Source organism: Phoenix dactylifera, chromosome 9, assembly GCF_009389715.1.
Source record: "Phoenix dactylifera cultivar Barhee BC4 chromosome 9, palm_55x_up_171113_PBpolish2nd_filt_p, whole genome shotgun sequence".
NCBI classification, from domain to species: Eukaryota; Viridiplantae; Streptophyta; class Magnoliopsida; order Arecales; family Arecaceae; genus Phoenix; species Phoenix dactylifera.
Genome location: NC_052400.1, coordinates 20,765,602 through 20,775,467, shown reverse-complemented (window position 1 = coordinate 20,775,467; position 9,866 = coordinate 20,765,602). Strand labels below are relative to the sequence as shown.

At 36.8% G+C, this 9,866-nt stretch overlaps 1 long non-coding RNA gene across 1 annotated transcript; it reads left to right on the top strand.

Annotated features, from left to right (window-relative positions):
• Positions 1–5,573: 5,573 nt before the first annotated feature.
• LOC120111950 lies at positions 5,574–7,432 on the top strand. Its single transcript, XR_005513466.1, has 3 exons — positions 5,574–5,757; positions 6,583–6,631; positions 7,394–7,432. It is a non-coding gene; the product is annotated as an uncharacterized LOC120111950 (long non-coding RNA).
• The last annotated feature ends 2,434 nt before the right edge of the window (positions 7,433–9,866 follow it).

Below are 9,866 nucleotides of genomic sequence, written 5' to 3'. Positions count from 1 at the left end.
CTCACAAATTTTTTTTTTTGGCAAAATCACGGCATCTCAAAACTTGACCCTTTCTACCTGTAACACATAGGAGTTATTTTGATCTCTTCCAAAAGAAGACTAATCTTTCAACCTTGGATTTCAAATACCATAATTGTTTGCCCAAGAAATTAATTGTTCATGATTAATTCCGGACAGTAATTATAACCGCTTAATGCAAATAGGTTAAAGCATTAGCATCAAATACTTTTCATAATCTATAATCCTTTTTCTTCTCTTAACTTTACCCATGAATTAATGATCAACCTTTATCCTAGAAAAAAACCTCAAACCCTTTCATTTAGATAGATTGACAATGTCATAACTAGGAGTAGGGAATGAATATTAAAGCATTCTAGATCTAAGCCCAACCAAGGAACTGTCAATCCGTTAACACTAAATTTAAGATTTCCAAAATTCTCCCAAGAATAGTCAACTATAACAGAACCCATTGGTGAAAATTACATAGCTACCTCCAAATTATCCATAGAATCAACAACATTCTTCTCCACTAGAAAACTAACTCAAGTCTTCCAATAATTCTACTTATCAATACAACTTCATCATTAGATTTTATCGAAAGAATAAGGTCCGATACTTCCACATTTAATTCCTTTGGTAAGCGATTTAAATCAAGCTTTTCTCTTATAAACCAAAAAAAAAAAAAAAAACAACGTTTTAATTCTGAATAAAAACATTAAGTTTCTTTGTCAAAATATCAACTTCTCTCAATTAACCGATCTATCACAAGATTAGATCATAAACAACTCTAATCCACCCTTGATAGATATTCATCAAAGTTGATTGACAACTGCAATTTCTTTCAATCAGATAGAGGGTTGATCTTAATTGAAGAAATTCAAGCTTTAGATTTAGGAGGGAGGAGGTCTATACCAATATATTCCAAATCCAAGATCAAAATTGATGATCCATTAATTCTAGTCAAAAGATGCTAAGAATTTCTTAACTCGACATAAAATTGGAGAATCTAAGATAGCACAACGACATCCAAAAATCAGAACATTTTTCTTTCATTTATCAAGAAAAGTTCTACTACACAAGAAAACAAATCAAATCTTTTATTATTAAAACTTTCTGAATCAAAGAAATAATACTTCTGACCAACTTAGATAAATAATTTAGATCACTATGTTTTCGCTGCGCACTCTAATTCAAAACATCAAAATCCTTTTGATTCACTAATAACTTTTGATCAAAATACTACTTGTCTACAAACAAAACTATTAAATACCTCATTTCTCTGCCTTTTGCATATCATTTTGATGAACTTGTTTCTCTTCTTTGATTCCTTCCTTGTTAATAGCATAAATCTTTTTTTTTTTTTAAGCTGCTAAAGGATTGAGCATCCTACCACCTTTTTTTTTTTTTTTGATACTTACTAAGTTCATTCATACAGTTTGGAGAAGCAGTTGATGGATATTGATTGAGTTGAGGGCTACACAGGCAGTTCTAAAGTTGTGACTTTTCTCCTTTAATTCATATAAGCTAGTAATGAAAATACCACAATTCTCTTCTTCACTCTCTATAACTCCATAGAAAAATTGCTTAGCCCGTCAAACTATAATTTATGTGGTTTGTTAACAAAATCATCATAAATATTTCCACCACATGTGTATTTGCACTTCAAATCTTTCCTCCATCTTGATCGAATTTACTTAGCTAGAATTTTTTTTTCCTTAAATAAGTGACAAATGCTTTAAACAAATTTTCCATCTTCAGCAACTTCATCCGTAGAAAATGAGCCTTCTTTCCTAGTAAGAGATGAACTTTCAAGTCATCTTGAAAAATTTTAAGCTCGGAAGGTGTAAACTTCTTGAAATTGTTTCTCAATATCCTAATATGTTATATTAGGTATCCTTAAATTGCATGAACAATAATCTGCCCTAATTTAGCATTGCTAGGTGATTCTGAATTTCACATATCCATTAAAAGAAAGGGATGCATACTTTTATCGTAAGATCTCTATTTAAAAAAAAAATCTTCTTCTCTTGTGCTCCTTCCACTAGACAATGATATGTGGAATTATTATGCATAACTTTCACCTTCCTCATGAAACAATTTAAACTTGCTTCTCAGTGGTAAACAAAGGTATTTAATAATTGCCCATCAATTAGAGATGAAACAATTTATTTCAAATCTTAGAAACAGGGATCACTAAATACAACTTGTGAAACATCATGTGTTATTGAACATGTTCCCATATCAAACTCTATTGCTGATTCCACTTACATTTCCAATTGAGCCCATATCATCATCATTCTTCATTTTTTTTTAATATCCAAGCATTTTTTTTTTATTTTTTATCCTTGCTTCCGATGCATACTAGATCAAGGTTAATCCTCGAGATAATTGCCATATTTGCATCATTGAATTATCATGTAATCATATTCTAAATCCAATTCGAGCTAAGCCAACTCTAAATTTCCTTGATAATTCCATTCTACAATTTGATATTGATTTCTTTTTTTTTTAAGAATATTAATTCTATACTCCGATGAATTAAAAGATTTCAAATTAACTTACTCATAAGCACATTCAACCATCCCGAATCCTTTTTTTTTTTTTTTTGGTTAAACTTATTTAGGCCTCTCACGAAATCACATTAGCATTTCATCAATGGTGATACAAAAGCCAAAATCAACTCATAGCCTTGACTTTTTTTTTTGTCAAAACATCAACTAATATTCATTTAATTGATTTATTGCAGGATCATAAACTACTACACTTTATCCATAGTAGAACATTTGAGCCTCAAATATTTTTCAAGATTGATAATTATTCTCAAAATTTACTAAATGACTTTCAATCAAAATACCAATTCGCATTGTAATTGGAAAACATCTAATATTTCATATTCCAAGTAAACAAAGGAAAAACTCTTAAGTCTCATCCTCAAATAAATTTTCTTTCTATATAACAGTTTCATGCATAATTGTCATACATATTTCATTCTCGAAGAATATAAAATCTTTTCTTGTCCAAGCCTTAAACAACTTATGAATGAACCTTATCTTGCCATTAAAATAATTAACTACAAACTAGAAATATTATCCACAGTACCCGATATCAAGTTGATCTTCCAAAATCACTTATATACTAATACACAAACAATCACAATGTACTTTAACATTCCATGGCTAGTACTCCACTTAATATTAGTCAAAATCTAATTTAATCATAATTTAAAAATTTGCTACATTTCTATCACAATCACTAGTGATCTTAAACTTTAAGCTCTCATATATTCCTGTCACATTCCCTATTACTCTTAAACCTTTGTTCTGATTCCAATTTTATTACAATCCTCAATGATCTTAAACTTCCAACTTAAAGCCACTTGTGCCACAGTCCTTAGTAGTCTTAAACCTTAAGTTCTTGTATCATTCATATCGCAATCCTAAGTGATCTTAAACCTAGCTTCTGATAGTTTAATTGTCATAATCCTAATGATCTTAAACCTGGCTCTGATACCACTAAATGTCACGCCCCAAATCCGGATCATGACACGGCCGTGCTATTGCAATCTTATGCACACAATAACACGAAGCCACTTAAAATTTCGTAATGAAAATAAATAGTTTCATTTACTAATGTCATAACATTGTTCATGAAGTTGGAACAGTACAGAGCTTCTAAAATTTAATTATTACATAATATTTTCAATTACCCCAACCCTGAATAACACCAAGCTCCCTGCTCCTAGTAGTCTTATTCATCTGTAGAAAAAAAATAGATGAAAAGATATGAGCTACACAGCTCAGTAAGTAACCATGTACTATCTTATTGGATCAAGTACAATTATGCCAATGCAGTGATAAAAAAAAAAAAAACAGTTGTAGTAAAATAAAACATTTTATAGATGATATACACAAATCAGGTCATAAAGCAATGCATGATCCATCCATGAAAGTTCATAACCATGATAATGCAAGTCATATAGAAATATTGCCATTTATCCATACTTTATAAAACATACTCTCAGACGGATGTGCTGCTATGGTCACTATAATCTCGTGACAGGGCCTGTTAATCTTAGTCGACTAATTCTGTTATTCGTTACCAACTTTAACCCGTTGGCAGAGGGCCTGTTATTCTTTGGATGCTAGCTCTAGGGTGTCGACTGGCCTCTATTTCTAGAGGTGGTCATAGCTACCTGAGAGTTCATAAATCATATTCTTTTTCTTTCATAAATCATAATCATCATAAATAGGTTGGAAAATGATAAATGGCATTATATAATTTAAAATGCATAAACATGCCTCAAATATCATTTTTCATGCAGTCTAACATAATCATAATTTCATAACTCATACATCATCAAATATTCATGAAGGATGCTCTTTAATCAAATTCATGTATCACATGCAATCATATACTTGATCCTAATTTTGAGAAAAATATATCATAAGCAATACATTTTCATAATGATGAATAAACAGTAATTTAAAAACTTTAAGATCAGTGCCAAGGTTACTTACATTGATTCGCTCACGAATCCCTAAGTACAGTTGGGCAACTCTACTGTACCTATTAATATCATATAAAATCAATTATTTGCTATTCTCAACTTTACTATTTATTTTATTTTATTTTATTATATTTATTTATTTATTATTATTATTATTTTATTTCTTTTCTTTTCTTTTTTTTTCTTTTCTTTCTTTTTTTTTCTTTTCTTTTTCTTTCCTTTTTCCTTCTTTTTCTTTTTCTTTCCTTTTCTTTTCTTCTCTTCCTGTTTCTTCCCGAAGCTTCTCCCTTGCTTTCTTCTTTTTTTTTTTTTCTCCTCCTCTTCTCTTCTCCCGACTCCTCCTTCCTCTCTTCTCCATTCTTCTCCCACGAAGGGACGAGGGCGAGGTCTGCAGGAGCTGAACCATGGCCGGCGGCGTCCATGGCGATCGACCCTCTCCTTTTTCCCGCGGAGGAGACGCGCACGGGAGAAGAAGAAAAGCCGCGGCAGTTGGCCTTCTCCTTCTTCTCTTTTTCTTCTTCTCTTCTTTTCCTTTCACGATTCATTAGATCTTCCCTCTTTTCCCGCGAAGCAAAGGGGGAAGACCTCCATGCCGGATCGCTTGGGAGGTGATCGGCCGAGGCCGATGACGCCCGCGACCGGCCAGCAGCACCCGCAGGACGGCTGTGGCTGAGCCTGCGGCCGCTTCCCGCGATGGATCCGCCGTCGAAGACCACAGGTAAAGCCCTTCCCCTTCCCTTCCTCTTCTTCTTCTTCTTCTTCTTCTTTTCTTTTCTTTTCTTTTCTTTGTTTTTTTTTTTTTTTGTAATTGATCTATCCTCCCATGTGGATCGGGAGAAGGAAATGCAGGAAAGAAAACAGGTGGTTAGGGGCTTACCTGGCTTCGGGGATGAACTGCGACGCCCCTCTCCGGCGGCATCAACGTGGGTTCAGAAAACCCTATCACTGAGGAAGGACGTTCGAAGCTTTTATAGCCCCCGAAGAGTTAGAGGCCGCAATGGCCAATAGGCCTGGCCCACTGGTCTAGCTGTATGCGGGCCGGTTAATGAACTGGTCTAGCTGTATGTGAGAGCCCAGTTCATTAACCGGCCCGCATACAGCTAGACCAGTGGGCCAGGCCTATTGGCCGTTGCGGCCTCTAACTCTTCGGGGGCTATAAAAGCTTCGAACGTCCTTCCTCAGCGATAGGGTTTTCTGAACCCACGTTGATGCCGCCGGAGAGGGGCGTCGCAGTTCATCCCCGAAGCCAGGTAAGCCCCTAACCACCTGTTTTCTTTCCTGCATTTCCTTCTCCCGATCCACATGGGAGGATAGATCAATTACAAAAAAAAAAAAAACAAAGAAAAGAAAAGAAAAGAAGAAGAAGAAGAAGAAGAAGAAGAAGAAGAGGAAGGGAAGGGGAAGGGCTTTACCTGTGGTCTTCGACGGCGGATCCATCGCGGGAAGCGGCCGCAGGCTCAGCCACAGCCGTCCTGCGGGCGCTGCTGGCCGGTCGCGGGCGTCATCGGCCTCGGCCGATCACCTCCCAAGCGATCCGGCATGGAGGTCTTCCCCCTTTGCTTCGCGGGAAAAGAGGGAAGATCTAATGAATCGTGAAAGGAAAAGAAGAGAAGAAGAAAAAGAGAAGAAGGAGAAGGCCAACTGTCGCGGCTTTTCTTCTTCTCCCGTGCGCGTCTCCTCCGCGGGAAAAAGGAGAGGGTCGATCGCCATGGACGCCGCCGGCCATGGTTCAGCTCCTGCAGACCTCGCCCTCATCCCTTCGTGGGAGAAGAATGGAGAAGAGAGGAAGGAGGAGTCGGGAGAAGAGAAGAGGAGGAGAAAAAAAAAAAAAAGAAGAAAGCAAGGGAGAAGCTTCGGGAAGAAACAGGAAGAGAAGAAAAGAAAAGGAAAGAAAAAGAAAAAGAAGGAAAAAGGAAAGAAAAAGAAAAGAAAAAAAAAAGAAAGGAAAGAAAAAAAAAAGAAAAGAAAAGAAATAAAATAATAATAATAAATAAATAAATAAATATAATAAAATAAAATAAAATAAATAGTAAAGTTGAGAATAGCAAATAATTGATTTTATATGATATTAATAGGTACAGTGGAGTTGCCCAACTGTACTTAGGGATTCGTGAGCGAATCAATGTAAGTAACCTTGGCACTGATCTTAAAGTTTTTAAATTACTGTTTATTCATCATTATGAAAATGTATTGCTTATGATATATTTTCCTCAAAATTAGGATCAAGTATATGATTGCATGTGATACATGAATTTGATTAAAGAGCATCCTTCATGAATATTTGATGATGTATGAGTTATGAAATTATGATTATGTTAGACTGCATGAAAAATGATATTTGAGGCATGTTTATGCATTTTAAATTATATAATGCCATTTATCATTTTCCAACCTATTTATGATGATTATGATTTATGAAAGAAAAAGAATATGATTTATGAACTCTCAGGTAGCTATGACCACCTCTAGAAATAGAGGCCAGTCGACACCCTGGAGCTAGCATCCAAAGAATAACAGGCCCTCTGCCAACGGGTTAAAGTTGGTAACGAATAACAGAATTAGTCGACTAAGATTAACAGGCCCTGTCACGGGATTATAGTGACCATAGCAGCACATCCGTCTGAGAGTATGTTTTATAAAGTATGGATAAATGGCAATATTTCTATATGACTTGCATTATCATGGTTATGAACTTTCATGGATGGATCATGCATTGCTTTATGACCTGATTTGTGTATATCATCTATAAAATGTTTTATTTTACTACAACTGTTATTTTTTTTTTTATCACTGCATTGGCATAATTGTACTTGATCCAATAAGATAGTACATGGTTACTTACTGAGCTGTGTAGCTCATATCTTTTCATCTATTTTTTTTCTACAGATGAATAAGACTACTAGGAGCAGGGAGCTTGGTGTTATTTAGGGTTGGGGTAATTGAAAATATTATGTAAAATTAAATTTTAGAAGCTCTGTACTGTTCCAACTTCATGAACAATGTTATGACATTAGTAAATGAAACTATTTATTTTCATTACGAAATTTTAAGTGGCTTCGTGTTATTGTGTGCATAAGATTGCAATAGCACGGCCGTGTCATGATCCGGATTTGGGGCGTGACATGGGTGTGAGGCCCAATAGTCCCACATCGGAAAGACTCGTTCCAGAGCCTGGGCATATGAGGCGGGTGACTCCAAATCCTGCAGACGCGTTTTGGGTGGAAAACAAAATCGAGGAGGGGTGAAGGACGCTTGCGTGAAGCCCCAGAACCGGACAATATCTGGCAGGGGAGCCCCGCGGTCCCCCCTCATGTGGCCCCCACGTGGGCACTAGGTGCCTCGCAGAGGCAGGGGCGTGACATTTGGTATCAGAGCCGAGGACGGCTCTTGTCCGATGGTGGGAAGGGTGTGAGGCCCAATAGTCCCACATCGGAAAGACTCGTTCCAGAGCCTGGGCATATGAGGCGGGTGACTCCAAATCCTGCAGACGCGTTTTGGGTGGAAAACAAAATCGGGGAGGGGTGAAGGACGCTTGCGTGAAGCCCCAGAACCGGACAATATCTGGCAGGGGAGCCCCGCGGTCCCCCCTCATGTGGCCCCCACGTGGGCACTAGGTGCCTCGCAGAGGCGGGGGCGTGACAGATATGATCAACCAATTCTGTTGGATCATTATAGAAGACACTGACACACCCTCCTATGTATCTCCCTAGCTTTTTATGGAGTTCATCTCTAGTATTAGTTTGTTCTTCAAGCATAACTGGAGAAGGCATTCAATCTTCATAGGCATTTTTAGCTTCCATATTGAGACAGCCTAATAGCACTTGATACCTCTTTTATTTAGAAGCTGATACATGGAGGCCGTAGACGAGGTACCATTGCGATCTTGCCTCCGTCCTAGACTCTTTTCTTCTAAAAAAGAGTGTTGAGACCTTTAACAATCTTATACTGAATTCTATTTCAGAATGGTGGGAGAGAATCAACTGTCTGCCCCACCCATTCAACTTCTTGTACTATAACAAGTCCTCTCTTTATTTTTCATTTTCTTATAAGTCTTTACAAATACGCACAAACAGTAAGTTTACTTATAAGCCCTTCAAGTGCAGCTATCATGAGTCCATCTCCACTAATGATTCAAAGATATCAAAGCGTCATCCTTATCATCGTTCTTCTTTGGAGAGAATGAAAAATCCCATATACTCCATACGACTATGTTTTTTTTCAATCTATGCATGTTTAGTATGAGTACATGATAAATGATATGGATTTTCATTTCGTATACGTCCTATCATACTATTTTAGCACATTAGCACAATTAGGGCTGTCCATTTTGTTCGTGCTTAATGCAAAGGTAGGAGACCACCAAACATATGATCTTTGATTTCTATATATTTTTGGAATTCTAGATCTTGATTAACGGTATGAATTTCCAATTTGGGCAGCCCGTTATTTTTTTTTGAATCATTAAATATTTTACTAAAGATTTAATGCTTACTGTGGAGGCTATCTATGTAGAATTTCATTTAACATGAGTTAAGAAAAACAACTCTTTTATATTTTTCATCTTCTACATATTTTCCTTGTTACCCATTTTCCATTACCTTGTTACAATTTCAAAATTTTATGATAGCTTTATTGATTTTGTTGTAACTCGAGTTAGCTCGCCTGAGTCGTCCATCCACTTGGATAGCTAGGAATCCATGTTTTACTTTTTTGATATACAAAACAGTAGGCACTAAACATTCCAGTTGGATCTTGTTTCCCTTATTCATTCTACGGTATTGTTAGAGAAATAGGAGGCATATGCATATTGCTTCCAAGAAACAAGAAAGAAAGGAAAAAGAATAAGCCTTGCTGAAGAACAAGCCCTGGTTGTACAGTTTCATTGAAGGGTTGTAACTTGTAACACTCAGAAGACCATATGTTTTCTAATCTTTTTCCTTTTCTTAAAGAGGTGTGGTTGTGTCGGGCGGAGGGTTTTTTTTTTCCCTAATGGTGGGGAGTGGGTGGGTTTGGGTCCTTTGGGGCAGATGAAACCTTGTAAATTGCTAGGGAACTAATTCTGAAGAAGGCATAAGCTCATCAGATTTACTCCACTTAGTAGGAAAACTACCCTGACAAAAAATGTTGGTTTTGAGGTCATTTTTCTTGTGATTGAAATGCAAATTTTTTGTTCTCATTTCAGGTATCAGCAGCTTGAGAGGAGGTGCCAGGTAAATGCGGTTATCCTGGTTATATGTACACCGAACTGGCAACAATTTATAAATGTGCTGGACATATTGTGTCACGCCCCCGCCTACACGAGACACGTGAGGCACCTAGTGCCGACGTAGGGACCATATGAGGGGGGAACACGGGGCTT